Genomic DNA, 22,271 nt, shown 5'->3' on the forward strand with positions numbered 1-22,271 from the left:
ATTATTCCAAGCCGTCCTGCCACAGGCAGGGAGAATCCCCATTCGACCAGGTTGCTCAAGGCCTTATCCCACCTGGCTTTGAAAGCTTCCAGCGTTTGGGCATCCACAGCTTCCCTGTTCCTGTTCTCTCCATGGTCAGAGAAAAAAAATTCCTCCTAATATCCAATATAAATTCCCCATTTTTCAACTTGTACACCTTACTCATTGTCCTGCCCCTGCAGCTCCTTCCTAAAAGCCCCTCTCCGGCATTCCCGTAGTATCCCACGGAAACATTTTGTTTGCAATTAATTCCCTAATTAACAGTTAATCGATTAATTTCCTACTGCGGAATTTTGGGGCGCGGGATCGGGGGGGGCGCAGTGCCGCCTCCGCGCCACCAGGGGGCAGCACCGCCACGCGCCGGGGGCCCGCCTGGCCACGCCCATGGCCGCGCCCATGGCCACGCCCCGGCCACGCCCCCGGCCTGCGCCGTCCATGGTTACGGGCGGCCGAGGCGGCCTCGCAGCGGAGCCGTTTGGGCGGGAGGCGCTGAGGGAGCAGCGGCCGCAGGTGAGCGGGGAGGGGGTGGCAGGTGACCCCCGGGGATGGGCACGGGGCTGTTGTGGTGGCGTGGGGGTGATGGGAGGGGCGGCGGGCGCGACCCACGCGTGCCCGTGGAGTCGGGGCACCCCCGCCCTGTCTGCGCTGAACTTGGGGTTTGGTGTTTGCGGGGGTGTCTGTTAGTGGGAATAGTGATTTCTGAAAGCGATCGCGGGCTGGGGCTCTTGGATTTGATCCCTTGGAGCGAGGCCAGAGGAGGCCGGCAAGTTGATGGGGATGCAGCACCTCTCCTGCGGGGAAAGGCTGGGGAAATTGGGATTGTCCAGCCTGGAGGAGAGAAGGATCCGGGAGACCTAATGGGGATCTCTCAGTACTTGAAGAGAGCCCGCAAGAAAAATGGAGAGACTTTTTACAAGGGCCTGGGGTGACAGGGTAAGAGGGAATAGCCTGACACTGAAAGAGAGTATGGTTAGATTAGATGTTAGGAAGAAAATCTTCCATGTGAGGGTGGGGAGGCCCTGGCACAGGTTGCTCAGAGAAGCTGTGACTGCCCCTGGATCCTTGGAAGTTTTCAATGCCAGGCTGGATGGGGCTTAGAGCAGCCTGGGCCAGTGGAAGGTGTCCCTGCCCATGGCAGGGGATGGAACAAGATGAGCTTTAAGATCCTTTTCCAACCCAAACCATTCCATGATTCTGTGAACTTCCACCTGTGGGTCTGCAGCAATCCACGGGGGTCCAAGCTGAGGACACCCCTCCAAGACCCAGAAAACATCTGCAGGGCAGGGCCACCATGGCCACGACCTCCTGCCACCACCCACCACTGCCCTGCTGCAGGATGGCCGGGCTCCCTGGACACCTCCACCACTCAGGCTCAGTGAGGAACCCTCCTGACCCACAGTCGGACCAGGCCCTCCTTGGCAGATCCAGGTGGCCAAAGGCATTTTTGGGACCAATATCCCAGCTTGGGGGCTTGTGGCCTGGCTGCTCTCTGGGCCATCCCTCTGGGAGATGCTCCAGGCTGGAGCGCTGGAAGGGACACCCGGGCTCCGGGGACTCTGTCCCTTCCTCCAGGGCTCTGTCCCTTCCTCCAGGGCTCTGTCCCCTTCTCACTGGCTCTTTCCACTCCTCCAAGGGTGTGTCCCCTGAAACGGGAATCCCAAATGGGAATGTCCCTGCTGCCCCTCTCCAAGCTCTCCCACGCTCGGGTAGCTGCATCCTCCCTCCCGGGCCAGCGCTTGCTTGTTTCTGATCTTGGATGTCATCGAGGGTGGAAAATGTGACAGGAAGGAAGGGAGGCTTTTTTTCCCTCCTGCTAAATATGGACTGACATTAAAAATCCAAATACTGTCGTGAAAGGAATCCCAAGCTCTGTTTGTCGAGGGAGAGAAAACTGATGTTTTCTGCCTTTTCAATTCCAGCTGGGAAGTTTCGCAAGGAGTGGTGGAGTCCTTGCCGGGAGCCTCAGGAATTTACTGAGCTTGTTCACAGGACGCTCTCCCAGCGTCTTATGCTAAAAAAAAAATTAGTCATCCCTTCTCTGCCTGCCCGTGGCTGGGGGGAGCTTGCTGCCAGCATGCAGGATGCTTGGAAATATTTAAGGATTTTTTTTTTTTACTCCTGTACAAGGAGTTCTAGAAACGACAGGAAATAAAACTGCGGCCCCAACAGGAGTTTTTCATCTTTATTTTAATTCCTGTTGCTGCAGCAGCCGGTGGCAGGGAGGGGAAGGATGTGCCTGGGGGGGGGCTGCAGTCAGGTTTGCAGGGAGGATTTGTCTGTCTCTGTCAAGCATCAGATACAAACTCGTGCTGTTATTCCCAGAGAGCTTGGGAAACAGGCTTGATGTGGAGCTCTGGGAGGAGGAATGGGATCACAGGGATGGTCATGGCACTGCCAGCTCTCTGATGGCTTCTGCTGTGGCCAGGTGAAGAGGCAGGATGCTTTTTGGGGAACAAGGACCCCAAATCCCCTAGGACCTGGGGGTGCTGGGGAGACAGAGACTCGGTCTTTGTGCTGGGCAGAAAGTGGGCACTGCCACCTTCCCATTCCACGTGTCTCTTTCCATCCCTGTTGGAGAGCTTCCTGGGGGAGTGCCTATGGGGAGCTGCAGGTTTTTTTGCCTGATCTTTATTAAAACAGTTGGTTAAAGCAACTGGTTGGTTACAGCTGGCTGAAGGTGGTGGAGTCATCATCCCTGGAGGTGTCCAAGGAGCAGCTGAATGTGGCACTCAGTGCTCTGCTCTGGTGACAAGGTGGGGATTGGTTACAGGTTGGACTTGTGATGATCTTGGAGGTCTTTTCTAACCTGAATGACTCTGGGATTCTGTGAAAGCAGAATGGTGAAAGGTGCTGGAATAGATATTTCCCATTTCCAGGGTGCTGGTGCTGCTGTGTTGTTCCCAGACTAAGGAGACACAGCCCTGCCTTCCTGAAACATCCCTCACAAATAACTGCATCTCTCTGCTGCTCCGTGACACTGGTCCATGTCCAACATCAACATCCTCATGGATGAATGGCTTGAATTCCTCCTCTCCCTGTCTCCTCCTGCTGCCAGCCTACATCTGTTCTGCTCCAGCCCTCTGTGTTTCCAGCAGGGTGGTAGATCCCAATCCAGAGGCTGTGTGATCACTGTTGGGGTCTGTGTGATGCCTGAAAACACTGGGTAGTGTGAGATGGGATATTTTCTGTGGAGCAGAGCACCTGTAGTGCTTCCATAGGGTCAGGAGAGGCTCCAGCTGCTGCCTGGTCCTCCCCTCCTGGTGTGACTCTGGGATTCAGGGCAGGAGGTCGGTCATCCCTGGCGGCTGCTCTCTGGGCTCATTCACAAATTGCATTTTCCTCTGGAAATAAAACAAATCCCCAGGCTTTCCTCTCATGGTGGAAGTCATTTGAAGGCGAGCAGGTCCGTAAGCATCCCCAAAGCCTGCGGACAGGAAGAGACACTTGAGCAGAGAGGTAGGAAATGTCCGCGTTTGGAGCACTGGCTGATTCATCTCCTGCCCTTAACTCTTTCCCCCCTGATTTCAGTGGGATCCAGCTGGTTTCCTTCAAGGCTCAGAGCCCAGGGAGGCTCTGGCTGGATCACAGAATGCTGCTGGGTTTTGTATGTCGTGTTTATGTGGTTTGGGGTGGAAAAGGAGCGGGGCGTGCGGTTATCCGAAGTCACATTAGGGAGGATTAATATTTAATTCATAGGGTATGAACCATTGTGCTTAATCACTATCTGAAGGGCTTAGGAAGAGATTTAGTGATAAGCAAGTGATTCCTGAGCTGTCCAGAATGATTTCTTGCATCTTCCTCTGGAGCAGCTGGTCCTGGGTATTGCTGGAGGCTGGTGCAATCCTGTTCTTCTTGATGTCTCCAGTTTTTGTAAGTGGGTAGAGTGGCTTTCATCACGAGTGTTTGCTGCTCATTAAACTCCCAAATGCTCTGGAAACCCTTTTTCTCTGATGCAGCTCACGTGGCTGGACTGTCAGCAGTGGTACCTGTCAGCACTTGAAACTTTTCCTTGTGGTCAAACCTTGTGGGAAACATGTGGTGGGAACCATGGACATTGTCACTGTCACATACATCTGCCCAGGCACTAGTGAAGAGGCAGCTCATTCATTCTTTTGTCTGTCTAACCCCTTTAGGGTGCTTTTCATGTCATCTCCAGGCTCCCACCATAGTCCTAGAACTCCCCATGTTGCTTTCCACAGCTGCTCCATGTTGCCTTACATGTTATTTTCCTGCAGCATGAGTTGTTTTGTAGTACAGCAAGGTGGGGGCTGCCCCTCTGGGAAGGGGATTGCTGTGTTTGTGCAGGGAGGAGGTGATGGTGAGGAGTACTGTGTTCAAGGATGGGGTTCTCAGCACAACAAGGACTTAAAGTGACTCCAGAAGAAGCAATAAAGGTGCTCCAAGGGCTGGAGCCCCTCTACTCTGGAGCCAGGCTGGGAGAGCTGGGGGTGCTCACCTGGAGAAGGCTCCAGAGAGAGCTCAGAGCCCCTTCCAGGGCCTAAAGGGGCTCCAGGAGACCTGGAGAGGGACTGGGGACAAGGGATAGAGGGACTGGACACAGGGAATGGCTTCCCACTGCCAGAGGGTGGGCTAGACAGGATATCAGAAAGAAATTTTTGCCTGTGAAGGTGGTGAGGCCCTGGCACAGGTTGCCCAGAGAAACTGTGGCTGCTCCATCCCTGGAAATGTTCAAGGCCAGGCTGGACAGGGCTTGGCCTAGTGGAAGGTACCCATTGCCATGGCTGGGGGTTGCAATGAGATGAGCTTTAAGGTCCCTCCCAACCCAAACCATGCTGTGATTCCACAAATCTGTGCCAGGGCATTCAAATAATGCATCTCCACAGCCACATGTCCTGCAGGTTTGAGGGTTGTGTCTCCATGGAGGGAAAACCCTCCTTTGGGCTGCAGGAGGGTGTGTGCCTGCACCTCCCTCCCTCCCTGCCCCAAATCAGAGCTCTCCTGGCTGGAAGCATCAGCCACAGCTTTCAAACCCGCCGTGCTGTGGTTGCTTGTGTGGTACCCCTGTGTTCATGGCAGCTGCAGTTTTGATGGTGGCAGTCAAAACACATGAGTGTGGCTTGGGTTTTGGCATATTGGTCATGCAGAACACCTTGGTGTCTACTTGGTGTCTACTATTTTTAAAATTGGGACTACTGTTTTTTCCCCAAATTCTAATTTCTGATTCTTCTGTGGAAGAATTAGAGAATCAGAGAATGGTTTGGGTTGGAAGGGACCTTAAAACTCATCTCCTTCCAACCCCTTGCTACAGGCAGGGACGCCTCTCACTAGCCCAGGTTGCCCCAAGCCCTGTCCAACCTGGCCTTGAGAATGCTCCTTTTATTCTCTGTGCAAACAAACAGATCACTTGCTTAGGCAGCAGCGACTCTTTATTCCAGAATAATTTGTTGTCCTAATTCCTTCCTGTTGAAGCAACTCCATTTTGCATGGAATAATTAGCACTAATTTGGGCTTGGGATGGAAAACAAGAGTTCTCTGACTTCAGAGGAGCAGACGAGAGCGTAACCTCTGCCTTTCCCACGTGAGTCAGGTCGTGCCATCCCTCCTCTGAGGCAAAATTAAAACCTGTCCGTGAGACCAAACATTCCAGGCTGGTAAGAGGGAGCAGGAGGTGGAGGTGTCACCAATTTTAAGCTTTCTGCTGTTACAGGGAGCTGAGGACAAGCGTGGTGAGGGGAGGGACGGAGCAGCACCTCCTTCCTTCTTGGCTGACGCTGAGGAACAAATAAACAGAAATGTTCTCACTGCACTGATGTGAAAAGCTGCTTCTGAGCCAGCCTGGCCTGTTGGTGGATTCCTGGCACCCCAGCCAAGTACTTGAGACCTTTTTATTGCCATAACGAGGACTTCCTCATCCTGCCCCGCAGTCTGACTCGATCCTCTGCTATTTTCTGGTCCTTCCAGGAAGACATCCCTGCTCTGCCTTCCTTTGTGGAGGGAAGGGAACCCAGCCAAATCCCTTCCCTGCCCCAAATCCCTGCATGTCTGAAGAAGGGGAGGTGCAGGGCATCCTTCCTGGTTTACCCAGGAAGCACGAGATGAATTCCAGTGGGAAGCTGCCTCTCCCCTGCCCATCTCCCAGCTGCCTTTCTTGGCTCTGGGGGATTTGGAGTTTGCTGATGGGTTTGTGAGCACTGAGGCCATGAACATGTCTTCAGGATGAGTTCTGGAGGCAGTGGAAATGGGAAATGTCCAGCTTGGAAATCCCAGCTGGTAGAAAATGGGATTTCACTGGCTTGATACCTGACCACCAGACACCTTGGCTGATTGATGCTGCTTAGACAGGGAGTTTTAAGACCTGGATTCATAAATTGGGGGTCCAAGACACTTCTTGGCACTCCAAACTCCACCAGTAAAGGTGTGTTGTAGGCTCATTGTGGAGGTGCTGCAGCAGCATACCTGTCTAAAAAACAGGGTTTGGCCTGTTGGAGCTTGTAGGTTTTGTGTATTAAGTAATAGGTGAGAGGAAGGCTGGATGCAGGCATGAGCAGTGAATCAATCAGCACTGGATTGCTCTGGGGCTGAACCAGCCCCCCTGGCATGACTGTCCTCCCATATCACGCCTGATGTTTCGAAATAATCTCTGATTGTTCTGACGATCTAAACCCCAGGGGGTTAGCTGGCTTTGGGCTCCACCCCAGCAGTGCTGACCTTGCTCCAGGGCTGAGGAGAGCAGCAATTCCTGGTGTGGCTGCTGAGGGCAGGATGTCTCCCTGGGTCTGTGCTCAAGTGCTCTTCCCCGGGAAGTTGGAGATCATCTGCCCAAAAGAGAATTTGTAGAGGTTCTCCCCAAAACTGACACCCAGCCATCCTCACTTGTCCTCTGGGAGCACTGATAATGGAATCACAGAATCACAGGATGGTTTGGTTGGAAGGGGTCTTGAAGTTCATCTCTTTCCACCCCCCTGCCATGTGCTGGGACACTTTCCACTGTCCCAGGCTGCTCCAAGCTCTGTCCAGCCTGGCCTTGGGCACTGCCAGGGATCCAGGGGCAGCCACAGCTGCTCTGGACACCCTGTGCCAGGGCCTGCCCACCCTCACAGAGAACAATTTCTTTCTAATATCTAATCTAAACCTGCTCTCTCTCAGTGTGAAGCCATTCCCCCTTCTCCTGTTGCTCCAGTCTCTTTTTATATTTCCTACAGGCTCCCTCCAGGTCCTGGAAGGTCCCAGTTAGGTCATCCCAAAGCCTTCTCCTCTCCAGGCTGAGCAATCCCAGTTCTGTCTCTTTCCTTCCAGCAGAGCTGCTCCATCCATCTCATCATCTTGGTGGCCTCCTCTGGACTCATTCCAACAGGCCACAGTGGTGAACTTGCCAATTAAGCAGCAGATCCTCAAATCCCTGGCATTGTGTGGGCTCCATCCCTTGCTTTCCACCTGTATTTTTACAGGTAGTGTGTCAGTTTGAAATCTCTAGGGATTTCAAACACTTCAGTCACAACCTCAGGGCTGATAGGACTAATTTGTGTTAGTCAGTGCTGGTGTGGTCCATGTCACAGAGGGTTTTGCAGGCAGGAAATCTGGTGGGATTGCAACCAGCTCAAAATACTGCTTGCTTCCAGCCAGGCATCTCTTACTCCATCCCCAAAAAACTCTGTATATAGAGTTATATATAGAGCTATACCCACTGCAGACCCAGCCCTGGAGCAGAGACTGGAGCAACAGGGCTGGAGGAAGAAATTACCAACCAAAGAAGGGAAATAGGTGGCAAAAAAAGCCAGGAAGGAACTCAGGTCTGGCTGCTCAGCCAAACCAGGAGGAAAAAGGGACAAATCTCCCAGTCCTGATGCTGTTAGAGCTTTCTAGAAGGCTGAACCCTCTAATAAGTAAATCTCACTGAGTAAGAGGAGAAATATGAAGAACAGGATTTGCTTTTTTGTGTGTGTGGTGTTTTGGTTTTTTTTTAAAAAAAGCATTTTAGTGGTTGATAAAGATTCCAGCAGCGCTCTGGGAAAGCGCAGCCTCCCGTTCCACGTTCAGCACAGGAATATCCTGGCTCTCGACCTGCAGGTCGAGAGGTACCATAAATTTTTCTGGTGATATTGTGTGGCAGGCCAGCATGCAAAACTTTTCCTGCTGCTTTACCGTTTGAATCGTGTTTTTATCACAGCAGCAGATAATCATCTCACTCGTGTTCCAGAAGCGAAGCTCATGTGGATGCGTTTGAGAAGCCTGAAAATAAATATATTCACATGTGTCTGCCAGTTTTGCTGAACACATGGTGTGTCTCAGACCCTCTGGATTTCACTCTCTTGCAAACTGGCCACTCTTGAGGGCTCAGAAGCACAACTTCATTCCAAATGCTGCAGTTTCATACCCTTCCATAGCAGACACTAATACCATCCCCTAAATGATGATGAGCAGAGATGAGTTAGAAATGAATAATAAATTGGAAAGCATGGATAATCCTCGAGATTTTCTCTTGAGGAGACTTTAAACCTATTTGGCTACAGGCAAATAGATGTTTTTAATCCCAGTTGCTGTGTAGAATTTGTATCCTCGTTCTGGTGGCGGGGTGAAAATGCCAGGTGGCAACTTTGGTGACTTGGTGGCAGCAGCTTGTCTTTAGATACTGAGACTGGGATTAGAGGGGTTCAATTATTTTCTAATCTTACCTAGTGTGCTTGACAACCCTTTCCATGAAGAAATTTTCCCTTATATCCCATCTAAACCTCCCCTGGTGCAACTTAAGGCCATTTCCTTCTGTCCTGTTGCTGTTCCCTGGGAGCAGAGTCTGAACCCACCTGGCTCCAACCTTCTGCCAGGGAATTGTATTCAGCCAACTCATTTATCATCTTTCTATACCTTTCTTGGCCTTCAGTGGTTGTGTGGGAGTTATTTTTTGACTCCAGCAGGTACTTGGAGGTGAAATCTGTGGCCCAGCCGTTTGTGCTTGAACTGGGGCTGTGCTTCAGCTCTGGCTGTGCAGTTCCAGAATCCAACATCCATACAAATAAAAACAGGGATAGTAAAATAGGAAAAGGCTAACTGAGAGAGAAAAGCAGCTGTGGAAGGGCTAAGGTGAATCTCTGCTCTCCTGAGAGTTAAATAAAAGGTGCAATCATGAATCCTCATCTCTCTCATCCCCTCCTCAGCTGAGGCTCCTCAAAGGATGACAAACCTGGAGGTTGCCTGAGCGTTTTCCACCTTGGATCCATCAGGATTTAGGATGGTTTGGAGGGTCTCCAAGTGTCTTCATCCCTCTTGGTGGCTGTTGTGAGGGTCCTTGTGGGACCTCATGTGCCTGAGCCAGGGCTGCAGGGGAGCTTTTGGTGATACATGTCCGTGTTCCACTAAGGTGACACATCTCCTGATCCTCCCAGGGGAGGCTGTGGAGGCACCTGATACTGCTTCTTTGTATCCAGGTTTTATCCATGGTATAATGAAGGATTTACTCCTCACTTTCCTTAAAATGTTTTAGAGCAACTTCTGTGCCTGTGCAGAGGTATTTGCTTTTTTTTCTCCTCAGGATATTCTGTGGGGGTTGTTCGAGTTTATGTAACTTCCCATATGTTGCCCTCTTCTTGTAGAAACTTGAAGATAAATTGTGAAATTCAGGGAGCTGCTTTAAAAGGATACATCCTCAGCTGGAGCTCATCCTGTTTGCAGCCAGAAAAGGGGAACCTGGGAGCCCTCTGTCCCTGTTTCCTCTGAGGCACAGCTGAGTGAGCAGCATGGGATGGAGCATCAGATGCTGCTGCAGGTTCCACAGCAGGCACGTGCTGCGAGGGTGGTGCTTTGTCCACGGAGGGGCTGCAGCCCCAGCATCATTCCCTGCAAGCTCTTTTCTCTTTCCAAAGTTGCTGTATTTCCTGCAGGGCCCCTCTGCCCAGCAGAGAGGGTGTTTTAGGTGGAGCTTTAAGTCAGTGTTTATTGGACCACTTGATCTTGCCAGGTGCTGCTTGGTCTGCATTCCCATGTGTATCATAGAATCATGGAATTGTTTGGGTTGGAAAAGCCCTCGAGGATCATTGAGTCCAACCATTCCCTCAGCACTGCCAAGGCCACCACTGACCATGTCCCCAAGTGCCACATCCACATGACTTTTAAATCCCTCCAGGGATGGAGACTCCAACACTGCCCTGGACAGCTGTGCCAATGCCTGACTACCCTTTCCATGAAGAAATTTTCCCAAATATCCAATCTAGACCTCCCCTGGCCCAGCCTGAGGCCGTTCCCTCTCCTCCTGTCCCTGTTCCCTGGGAGCAGATCCCAACCCCCCCAGCTGTCCCCTCCTGTCAGGAGCTGTGCAGAGCCACAAGGTCCCCCCTGAGCCTCCTTTTCTCCAGCCTGAGCCCCTTTCCCAGCTTCCTGAGCCTCTCCTGCAGCTCCAGACCCTTCCCCAGCTCCATTGCCCTTATCAAGGGGGTCTGAGGGTGCTCAGTGTCCTGCAGATCCACATTTATTGGCTCCTGTGGGACACAAGCTCAGTAGCTGGTAGAAGATTTATGGCTCTTGTTCTCTGAAAACTTGAACAAAGCCCTTCACTCATCACCCAGGTCATTTCTGCTTATCATTTTTGAAAATGGTTCAGTCCCAAGTGCAAGAGGAATTTGAGGCAAGATGCTGGCAGAGCTTGGAGCCTGCCTTCCACTGGGGAATTACACCATGTGCAGTTAGGGTCTCCAAAAACATCCCATTCCCTCTCCAACCCCCTGGAGCAAAGCCAGGAAGCCCAGCCACTGAACAAACCCCTCTTTTGAACTTCAGGGCTGAAAAACTGAATTTGTCCTCTGACAGTTGCTCTTGTTGGTGGACAGAGAACGAGGAACTCTGTGCACAAGTGGATGGGAGAGGTGGAAAGTCCTGAGGGGAAAAAGTGCTTCAGGGATGAGCCACGCCAGTTCTGATGGTAACTGCCTGGAAACTTCAGCCAGGGCTCCTGGACAGCCAGGCAGCCTCAGCAGTGCTGGGAAAACTGAGCTCCCCCACATCCAAACCCAGGAATTGACCCATTCACTGGGATTTTTTGAAGTTACTGCAAGATCATGAGTGTCTTTAGGAAGCCAGGAACTTCGCAGTTGCTCAATACTCGCTCAGCTGCTTTGGCATGGGTTATTTGGAGTGGTTTTGTTTTTGTAGGATGGATTCAGATTTCCCAGTGTGGGATCTTTGGAGATGAGTGTGTTAAGCTGCTGTGGAAAGAGGTCCTTGAGAGGTGGGGTCTGGCTTGGTGGCTGTGGCTTCACTGGAGGTGGCATGACAGCAGACTAGAACACCAGTCTTGGAGTTTAATCAGTTTAAACTGTCTCTGCTGCACAAAACAAGTTCCTGCCTTTTGCTGCCCAGAATACCAGGGCTCCATAAAATTGTTGAATCATGGAATAGTTTAGGTTGGAAGGGATCCTAAAGACCATCTGGCTCCAGCCCCTGCCATGGGCAGGGACACCTTCCACTATCCCAGGGTGCTCCAAGCTGTGTCCAGCCAGGCCTTGGACACTTCCAGGGATCCAGGGGCAGCCACAGCTTCTCCTGTGTTTGAAGGTTGCAAATCTCACAGGCTACAATTTGGTTCAGTTTGGGAGAGAATCTTTAAAATTGTGGTTTGAAGCTTTTAAGGATTTATCCTCTTAGGGAACTCATGATGTTGTGTGTGTGCAGGGGGATTTCATTTTAGGCTGTTCAGTGCCCCACAGGCCAAGAAAAGTGGCATGGATTTAAAGGAGTTTGAGCTCCTGAAGCCCTGAAATTCCACCCAGCTGTGCCAGAGAAGGTATCCCTGCCCAGCTGAGATCACTTCTTTATATTTAATATTGAATTCTCCCTCCCCTGCTGCTTCATTAAGGCAGTGGAGTTGCAGAAATGTCAGTAATTAACTAATGAAGGATGGGGGGTAGTGCAGTTACAGCTTCCATAGGTGCATGCTGTTATTCCAGGCTTTTCAATCCAGCATGGAAAGGTCACCTCTGCCACGCTCATCATGGCTGGGACTGGTCCAATCCCACATCCAACACTTTCTGTGCCACTTCAGCTGCTTCCAGCCCCTTGGATGGTCATGGCAGTGCATTCCATGTCCCCCTCCAGAATGGGATTTCAGACAGGCTCCCAGCCCTGCCATCAGATCCCAAGCCCAGGGGTAGGAACAGCATTGCCACTTCCACCTTTTTTTTTTTTTTCCATTTTGCCTCTTACAGGAATTGTTGCTGACCTCTTCAAGCATTTCCTGAGCTTTGTCTTCTCTGGTAGGACTGGGCTGTTGGCACAGGGCATTTCCAGGAGGATTGTTTTGCTGTGGAGGTGACAAATGGCAGCTCAGCTCCTTTGGGATGCTGTGACACTTCCCAAGGGAGCACCTGGAATGCAGAGCTCAGGCCGCTCTCTCTCCCTGTCCTGACTGAAATCCTTATTTAAGGTCCTGCAGGCTCTGCCCTGGGGAGATTCAGAGTTCAGCCACTGGATTCATAAATTTTGGTGGGTTTTTTGGAGAAGCAATCCTGTGTCAAGCCCTGGGAGGCTGCGAGGCCTCTGGCAGGTGCTGTGGCACAAACCCACCTTTGGACTTGGGCTACCAAGTTCCATCCATGGGCCAGCTCTTAGGTAACAGTGGTTTTTGCCAAAGACAGGATGGAATTTTGTGTCCTTCCTGTAGGAAGCTCTTGCAATGACCCTCTTGTGGCCCTTCAGCCAGGTCTGAAGCATCTCTGGCTATCCCAATTTGCCTGTGGTCACTTGATGTGCAGTTCCAAATGACCCTGTCAAACTGTGGTGTTGGATGTTACATTAGAACAATTTTTTCTCATTGCTGATGGTTTTACTTCATATATATTTTAGAAGCTGGGCCCTGATTTTACTTTGAAACAGTCAAAACATTGAATAAAACACTCCAAACCTTTCAAAGCATTTGAACTACATTCTCCCTTCAGACATTCTCAGTCATTTCCATCCTGGATCTGACCCCAGATATCTGCTCTGAGCTATGCCCTGGTTGCAGAGCTCCTTGGATCTACCTCCAGAGAGAAACAAGAGGCCTGGGAAACACTGGGAATGCTGGTTTGGGGGAGAGGAACTGAAAATGAATGTGGTGGTTAAATCTGTTCTTGCTCCTAAGAACCACTTGAATTTATTTTTGGGAGCAATTTTGGTCCATCCTATTCTTGAGCTAAACTCATTACTTATTTTTTGGATTATCTCTTCCTTCCCTCTTGGCCTCCAGCTGCCAAACCCTCCTTTCTCCCCCCGTGCCCTGGCACCGAGAATTGCAGCATCCTGAGCTCCAGCACTGCACATGTGCCAGATGGAGACACTGAGCTCGTGCAGGTCTCAATTTTGGAAGCAACAAAAAGATGCTGACTTGAGAAAAACCTTCTTGTTTGTACTGAATTTTGTCAGAGCCCAGCGATGTTGAACAGGCACCTCAGAAGCTTTGTGCCAGAGGGCTCCCAAGTGTTGCTGCTGTTCATGGAATGGTTTGGGTTGGAAAGACCTTAAAGACCAACTATTCCAACCAGCAGGGACACCTTCCACTAGACCAGATTGCTCCAAGTCCCATCCAACCTGGCCTTAAAGCCACAAACATCCTCTGCTTTTGAAAACCTGTCCCCTAAATGGTCTTTGTGGACAAAATCACACTAACACCAAACACTTGCCCACTTAATTCTCACATCTGTTATTTTTCTTTCCTCTGGGTAGGGTTGTTTTTTAGTAGCTTTGAGTGCAAAGATGCCTGTTTGTTAAGTGTTTCCTGGCTGCAGAGTTGAAACTCTTTAATATTCCTGCCTTCTGCGAGCTCTCTTCCATGAACTTTCCTTCACTTGCCACTCTCCTCCCATTTATCAAAGCCTGCCTTCCTCAGAGATTTGGTGCCTGGTGAGGGACTGGGGTTATTCCCATTGTGTCACACCAGTCTGCCTGCTGTCCCTAGGGGAAAGGGGATAGATGGGAAATGAAAGGAGGAGTCAGTGCTTCCACACTTGTTGAGAAATGCTGGCTTTTGAAATGCCCTAAGCCTGAAGTCTCTTGCTTGGAGAACAGGTCTGATGTGCCTAAGGATGCTGGCCACTTCCTACTCAAGTTCTCTATTGCTTGGTCCAAAAGGGATTTATTCCCTCAGAAATGGGGCTCATTCAGGCCACTTTAGGTAATGGGCAGCTGAGGAAGCAACACTTTAATTTTTTCCTAGAATCCTGCAGGGACTTCCATGTTTAATAATAATCTGCAAAACCTTGTGATCTTTGATTTCAAATGCTGTGAGCTGAACTCAGTGGTTTAGTCACAGAATGACTGAATGGTTTGGGTTGAAGGGACCTTTAAAGACCATCCCATTCCAACCCCCTGCCATGAGCAGGGACACCTTCCACTAGACCAGATTGCTCCATTGACCTTTCCATTCTGCTTGACCTTGAACACTTCCAGGGATGGGACAGCCTGGACAACCTGTGCCAGTGCCTCACCACCTTCACAGGGAACAATTTCTGCCTAATATCCAATCCAAACTCTCTTTCAATCCTGTCTTCCAACCCTCCTTTCACCTTAGCGACAGCTGTGCTTCTTTCACCATTAACATCTGCACTAAATATTCCCACTTCCTGCTTAATAATTGGGGGGTCAAGCCCTGTCTTGTCCAAATTGGGTGTTCTCTGTGGCCCTGGTGCAGCAGCACTGGCCCCTCCATCAGTCCCTGGCTGAGCAGGGAGTGCTGCTGCCCCAGTGCCAAAAGGAAATGAAGGTGCAGTGAGCGGATGAGTTGTTTCATGGCAGGGGTGAGCTGATGTAAGATGGAGCTGGTGTTGTTTTGGAGAGTTTCTTTGTCTGATCTCTCCTTTCTGCACGTGTTGGACCACGTCTGGTGGTGAGTAAGGCAGCTCAGCTTGCTTACCTTGGCATGCTCTGGCACAGCACCCTGGCCAGGCCAGCGTTTTGGCAGCTTGGCAAACGAGCTGTGTCCCACTGGGGCTGACACAGAGCCTGGCACAGCTGGTTCTGGGGTGTTTGGGGTGGGAAGTGAGGAAAAGGGAGCTCTCACCTGGTGGCAGTGGCCTGTGGGATCATCCAGCACAGAATTCCCAGCTCTGTTGGGTGCCCTGCGTGTCTGACTCCTGCCTCTGGTTAGGCTGAAAGGAAAATGTGGGAAGCAGATGTGGCCCACCAACACTGTCTTGTTTAACACCCTATCTCCAGATGTTTCTAGCTTGTAGTGCTAATTTCCACTTGCAGTTGTCCAAGAGACAAATCCAAGATGCTTGCTGCCTTTAGAAAGAGGAGTCCAACTGATCTTCATGTTATCTCTGCTTTGCTCAGTCCCACATCTCTCAGGTAGGACAAGCCTGTCTATCTCCAAACTGTCCCTTCCATCTCAAAATCATCTTTCAGTGACATTTTTTCTTCATTATCTGGGGAAGAGGATTGAAAAGCGAGAAGAATCGGATTTTTGCCCAGGAAATTTTGTACTTTACAAGGGCATTTCATCACATCCTTTTTTGAAGGCTGTAAGAACAGCTTTCTCCAAGGGATGCTCTTCCCTTGGGACTGCACATGCTTTTCTTAAATTTCACCAGCACGTGACCACAGGGCACGGAAGGACTCGCAGGAATGTTCGTAACTCCCTTTGAAAGGCAAGCTGTTCTTCCAGCCTCTTGTAGAATCACTCTGACAGGACACACTGCAATCAGACTGCAGAGGTAATTGCATTTGTAATGTGAAAGACAGAACAGAGTCTACAGTTCTCATCCTCTACAGGCTCTGTGGGGACTCAAGGTAATCCAAAAAAAAAAAATCCAAACCAACAGACCCAACCACTGCTCCTGACATTTGTGATTGGTCTGGGCAAAATATTAGGAAACAGCATACTCAAGGGGACAAGATGATCTCATACAGCTGACTTTAGAGCAACAGGCTCCCGTGGAAACTTGTTTCCATGCCTATTCCAGAGCACCGGCTGCTGCCCGGATCTCCCCTGCCCCCCCAGCCCAGCTCAGCTTAGTCAGCAAGTTCCAGTTCAACTTCAGCCTTTTATTTTGTGCCTGCACCTGAGTTAACTCCATTCCTCAGTAACCAGCTCTTTGTCAGAGGAAAGGCTTCCAGGATGCTGCCAGCAACTCATTGTCCATTTCCTGAGAAGAGCTGCTTGCTTTTAAGTAGTTTGCCTTAAATCTTGACTATTCCAGCACAGCTAAGGCTTCCTGTGTTGGTTGGCTTTCTTAGGATGAAGTTCCAACCACCCGCATGAGTTGTCTGCATTTAGTTCTGAGTCTGGAGAACAAATCTCTGCCGTAGGGTTTCGCCATCGCCGCGTTGTTGTTCCTCTGACATTGCGATATGTGACCGTCCTCGATGTGGCAACTGATTTACAAGCAGCAGCTCCCCACTGTTTGTTGCTGTTGGATTTTGAGGGGTGTGGGGACGGGAGCTGGGCTGGAGCAAGCTACAGGGGTTGGATGTAGCAGTGTGGAAGAAAATCACATTTGGAGCCCAGTGGCTTGGGCGAGGGTTGCTTCTGCCGTGGCACATCCTCCCTGGTCCTTCCTCAAGTGCAGGTCAGACCTTTATGATGTTCACAGCACCTGAGTATGAAGGCAGTGGTAGTATCTTGGCATCCGAGGTGGAGGTGAGCTTGTTTGCATCCAAGTTCCTCAAGGTTTTCCTCTAATAAAGCCTTTGTGTTCCCCCTTTGGCTGGCTAGAGTGCCGGACTGGTTTCTTTCTTCTGTGTCATCAGAGGTGTGGTGTGGACTTTCCCAACAGAATGTTGCTCATTCAGCCCCATTTTTTGAAAAAGAATAGAACAGATTATCTTTTCAGAACCTGATTCTTGCTGGTTTTTCAGGAGCAGGTGCCAGCAGCTGGTGTGGCCATGAATGAATTGATACAGGAGAAGCTTCTCCAGAACTGACTGTACCTTCCTCTCTGCCTCTGAAGGATTTACCCTCCCTGAAAGGTTTCCATTTTCATTCAATCCACCCATAGCAATGAAACCTGAAAAAACCATGAACTCCCACCTCCAGCAGGCTGGCTGGTGTTGGTGTTGTTTGGGTTTTTAACTGGGGAGAATGAGTCAGCCTGTCCTCAGCAAGCACCAGGACTATCAGCACTGTTTGACCACCAGTTTCCTGTTGCTCCCTTTTGTTTCTCTCTTTTTTTTCTTTTGTTGAAGCTTTTAGGGCCTGGATGCACATTTGTGAGAGTATCTGGATGTTTCCCACTACTGGAACTCTACTGTGTGTGTCTTCTCTGCTTATTTTTTTCAAAAGGAGGACCAGAAAGATGCAGAGATCAAGACCTTGTCCAAACCTCAGCTTCTAGAATCATAATTCTAGCTGCTGGCCTTAGGGAGCTGTCAGGCCCTCAAATAAATCTTTATAAATCAGCATTTACACTGTAGAAATTCAAACAACTTGATTGCAGAGTTGCTTAAAGCAGAGCAGAACAAAACATAATGACTGTTTTGGGGTAAAGCTTTATTGGTAGGTTAGGTCATGAGGACTGATGACCATGAAGTTATGGCAAACTCATACCAAACTCTAGTGTTTGGTCTCTGGGATATGGCCTTGGTGTTCCAAACCATGCTTTGCATGCTGGACATTCGTATTTTTTATTTTATTTTGTTCGTCCCTCTTTCCTAAAAAAAAAAAAGAGCTCAGGGATGTGCAGGAATGCCAGAGCAGAGCTTTTGTGCTGGGGTGCTGAAGGCACATCCCTGTCTTGTCAGCATGTGGGAATATCTGCATGGAAACCTGTGCTTTTGGGGATGGGAACCATCCTGACTGAAGGCAGAGCAGATGGGACGCGCAGCCTGAACCAGCCCGTCTCGTTTATGCTTTATTAATTAGACATGTTATCAGAGTCATCTGTGTTTTCTTTCCTTTTCTCCTTTCCAAACCAGTTCTGCTGCTTCGCTGCCCGCAGAGCCTCTGATGAGGAGCCCAGTTTGAATCCCTGAGAGTTGCATGGCAGCACTTGTTCACTGTGGTGTGTGTTAGCCCTGTAAAAGCTCTGGGGAGAGGGCTCAGAGGAGTTTTGTGAGCTCTGGGGATCAGAATTTTGGACGTTGATGGTGCTGTCCTGGTAGCACATCCTCCCCCTGTGTACTGTCAGTGTTTGTAAGAGTTTCCACCTCGTGTTAATCACAGAACCACAGAATGGTTTGAGTTGGAAGGGACTTAAAAACCAACTTGTTCCAAACCCTGCCGTGGGCAAGGACACCTTCCACTAGCCCAGGGTGCTCCAAGCCCTGTCCAGCCTGGCCTTGGACACTTGCAGGGATCCAGGGGCAGCCACAGCTTCTCTGGGAAGCTGTGCTGCAACTTTCTGTAGGATGCTTAAAAACTGACATGGATCAGGGAGGTGACTGGATAAACTGGTGGAAGGAAGGTATGAAGATCCCTGGGTAGAAGCAGTCAGTGCTGAAGACTGGGAAGTGTCCTGGGGAGGAAATGGTACCACACTGGTGTGGGTCTGACCTTGATTTCTAGACCTGCTGCCGATTGCTGTTGGAGGTACTGAATTAAGCAGATCTCAGATGGGGTCTCTTGTGCCTGATGGGACAGTGTCAGGCTGTCCCTGTGTACACTCAGTTTTAAAATTTTACTGAAGGAGAGAAAAGCTTTTCCAGTGTTGGGGTGGGAGCCAGGAGTAGGGATTTTCTCAGCTTTCCCTTTGAACCTTATCTCCCAGCAGGTTAACTTCTGAATCCTCAATGTCAGTGCCCTTTATCTGTATGTAAGGGTGAAATGGGCCATAAAAACCCTTTGAGTGAACCCCTTATAGTCTCAAGATGCTCCAGTGGAGGTTCAGGTTGGTCATTAGCAGGAAATTCCTCATCGGAAAGGTGATAAAACACTGGACTGGACTGCCTAGGGGGGTGGTGGAGTCCCCATGCCTGGAGGTGCTCAAGGAAAGACTGGACATGGCACTCAGTGCTCTGGTCTGGTTGAGAGAATGGTGATGGGTCAGACTGGACTCAGTTATCTTGGAGGTCCTTTGGGGCCTGGGTGATTCTGTGTGAGCCCATCTCTGAGGTGGGAGATGGTGAAACAGGAGCTGGACTCGATGATCCCTGGCTGGGTCCCTTTGAGCTCAGGATATTCTGTGATTCTCTGAAACCCCATAAAGCCAACCTGAGTATCCTTTCTGACACCTGGCTCTGGTTTATGGCCACCATTTGGCGAGGTGAAGGGAAGATCTATGGATTTGCTTTGTCTGATGCCCTTCCAGGGAAAATTCCCCCTCCCTGAAGGAGCAGCAGGATCATCCCTGAGCACACAGCAGGGAAATTACATTTAACAATGGGCTGGCTTGGATACTGCCCAGATCCCTTCTCTTACAGCAGGACAAGATGATGACCATGTCCAGGCTCTTCCCTGGCACACACACTCAGAATATGTTATCCTTGAAGTCCTTTTCCCAGGCGTGGCATGCCTTTGTGCAGGCACAGCGTGTACCCTGCTAATAGGATGCTGGTGGCCTCTAGCAGCCAGTTAATTGGGTCTCTGGGTGCTGGGATATTTCCTGCTGCTGCATCCTCTTCCCAGATCTACTCCTCCACCTCAGGAACCTCCCTGCTGATGAAGATGTGATGCTGAGCTCTCTGCAGTGCCCGGAGGTTAAATCCCAGATAAAGCTTTGGGATTGCTCACAGCCCTGGGGGGGGGATGCACACACTGAGAGGTTGCTGGAGGGATTTTAATTGTGTTGTGTTTATCGAGCTGGCTGTAAACACAGCAGGAGGTTGCTGCTTCTCCAGAGCCTGGGAGCCAAAGGTGTATCGATCCCAGGGAGCTGAGGTACTCACTGGTGGAGATCTCAGCTGGGTTGTTTCCAGCTGAGGATGAAATTTCTCTGTGTCCTGCCCTTCCTCCTCGACTCATGTCAAGCAGATTTTATAACCCAACTTTGTCAGCTGATTTCCTCCCCAAAGCAAGAAGCCCTGTTGCTAGGAGTGGGGTGGGAGGGGGGAAAAAAACCTCAGGAATACTCATCTTCAGCAGTCCAACACTGCAGATAACATTGAGTCACTGCTGAAAGCCTCAAAGCAAAACAGATGTTCAGTTTCTAGTGACTGTGTAAGTATTAAAGGTACCAGATGAGCAAAGTTTTAACTGAGATATTTAATTTGTGGTTGGCAGCTGAGACAAAGAATGAGCAAACAAGGTGCAATGCAGAAATGGTCTCCCTCCTGTCTTACACATGCTGGTGTGTTTTCATAAAACTTTTTTTGTTCCATTTTTTCCCATTTTTAAAATATGTCTTTCCGGCTTGACTCATTCTCTCTGTAGTTGTAACCTTTAGTTCTGGGTGGGAAGGCAATTATTTTGTGAGACATGAGACCAGTGGCAGGGTGAGTGGGCTCTTGTTGCTGCCTCTGTCATCTCCTTGTTTGACAAGTCACTTCTCCAGGAGCAGTTTGTGTCTCTGAAGTTGGGGATAATTACATGTGTTGTCAAAAATAAGGAAACTGGACTTAATGGTGCATCTGCTCAGCCTGACTTTTGAATTCATGAATGAGTAGAAAACTTGGAATGTGGCTGTCATGCAGCTGTTAGCCTTCGAGCAAGAGACAATTTTTGATGACTATATTGTTTAAAATAAAAAATTAGGATGAGGACTGTGATCCCAGGATGCTGGGCTCTTTGGGCAGCCAACACTGGGAGCTTCTTGAGCTGCTGCTGGTGGAGGTGTTGGGTCCCCATTGCTTTGATCCCTGGTGAGAAACCTGCAGCACTGTCTGGCTGTGTGGAAGGAACAGAGATGCTGAATCCCTCCTTGCCACTCAAACCTGAGCAGGTGATAACACAAAAGGGCAGGAATTGTGTCCTGTCCCTCTTCTCAGCATCGTGGGCAGCAGGAGTGCTTGTGGATTCCTCACTGAGTACCTAATGTAAAACACATGAGAACCCTGAAAAGAGGACCCTGATCAGAGCTTCCCTCCTTGGTAAGTCCATAAATCAGCTCACTCTGTACTCTCTGGAGGAGTGACTCTCATTTTGGCTGCCCAGCACCACGGGAAGGACAGAATAGACTTTGGGTTGCTTTCCCTGGGCTGTGGGAAGTGGATTTGTACTGCTGAGCCCACGTGGGAGCTGAAGCCAAGGCTCCATCCCTCCAGTCCTGCAGGATTTAGGGGTTTTTGGCAAGTTCTAGATTTTTTCTATTAAGAAAAAGGCTTTTTGGATCTCTTCTGAGGGTGCCTCCCTTTGGAGGCTTTCTCAGGAGCCCATGTGCTGAGCAGTTAATCTTCCACCCCACTTAAGGGAAGAGGGGCAGACACCAAACCCTGTTGGCACCTTATTTCACTTAATTCTCACATTTAATTGTTCTTCCTTCGGCTTTTTCGAGAGTCTCTGCCAAAATCAAGTAGCTAAAAATTAAAGTAATTATTGTGGTGATGGAAGCAATCAAAGAGGCCACCAGGCTCCTGGTCTGTGTGCTGTGGAGGAAGGAGCAGACTGGGACTGAGCTCATCTCCTGGGACACACTGAGCTCCAAGAGTTAATTTTGTTCCCGACTTCTCTGTCCATGAGTAATCCATTTGTGCTGGGAGGAAATGGCAAGTTCTTGCAGCGAGGACAGGCTTCACTGCTGGAGAAAATGATGCCTATTTATCATATGATGCTCTCTGTTCCTTTTTTTATTTGTCCTTCATCTGAACTGAGCTCTTTGGTGATGAGCTTCCCTGTCTGACAGCAGATTTTGTAGAGGCTTACAAGTGTTTTTCTTTTCCTGCATTTGCTGTTTCCCTGCAATTCCTCACCAGTTTGTGCTAGGCCCACCCGGGAAGGAGCTGGACAGGAAAGGACCTGGGAATCCTGCTGGACACCAAATTCACCCTGAGGCAGCAAAGTGCCCAAAAAGGACAGTGGTGTCTGGGCTGTGTGACAAAAAATACTTCCAGCAGGTCCAGGGAGGGGATCCTGCCCCTCTGCTCAGCACTGGGGAGGCCACACCTGGAGCACTGGGTCCCAGCACAAGAGGGACATGGACAGACTGGGGACAGCCCAGGGAGGGGGCTGGAGCATCTCTGCCCTGAGGAAGGGCTGGGAGAGCTGGGACTGCTCAGAAGGAGAAGAGAGGGCTCCAGGGGCCTCATCCCTGTCCATCAACACCTGCAGGGAGGGTGCAGAGAGAACAGAGCCAGGCTCTGTCAGTGGTGGCCAGGGACAGGACAAGGGGCCACGGGCACACACTGACCCCAGGAGGGTCCCTCTGAACATCAGGGAACACATTTTGGCTGTGGGGGTCACCAGGTGCTGCCACAAATTGCCCAGGGATGTTGTGGGGTCT

At 50.2% G+C, this 22,271-nt stretch overlaps 1 protein-coding gene across 1 annotated transcript in view; it reads left to right on the forward strand.

Moving 5' to 3' along the window:
* Positions 1-444: 444 nt before the first annotated feature.
* PTPRA (protein tyrosine phosphatase receptor type A) overlaps positions 445-22,271 on the forward strand; it is a 118,723-nt gene continuing 96,896 nt past the window's right edge. Inside the window, exon 1 of the mRNA XM_041402958.1 lies at positions 445-549. The gene's annotated coding sequence lies outside the window, so the exon portion shown is untranslated. The remainder of the gene's footprint in view (positions 550-22,271) is intronic.

Source organism: Onychostruthus taczanowskii, unplaced genomic scaffold, assembly GCF_017590055.1.
Source record: "Onychostruthus taczanowskii isolate IOZ18803 unplaced genomic scaffold, ASM1759005v1 scaffold2, whole genome shotgun sequence".
NCBI lineage: Eukaryota > Metazoa > Chordata > Aves > Passeriformes > Passeridae > Onychostruthus > Onychostruthus taczanowskii.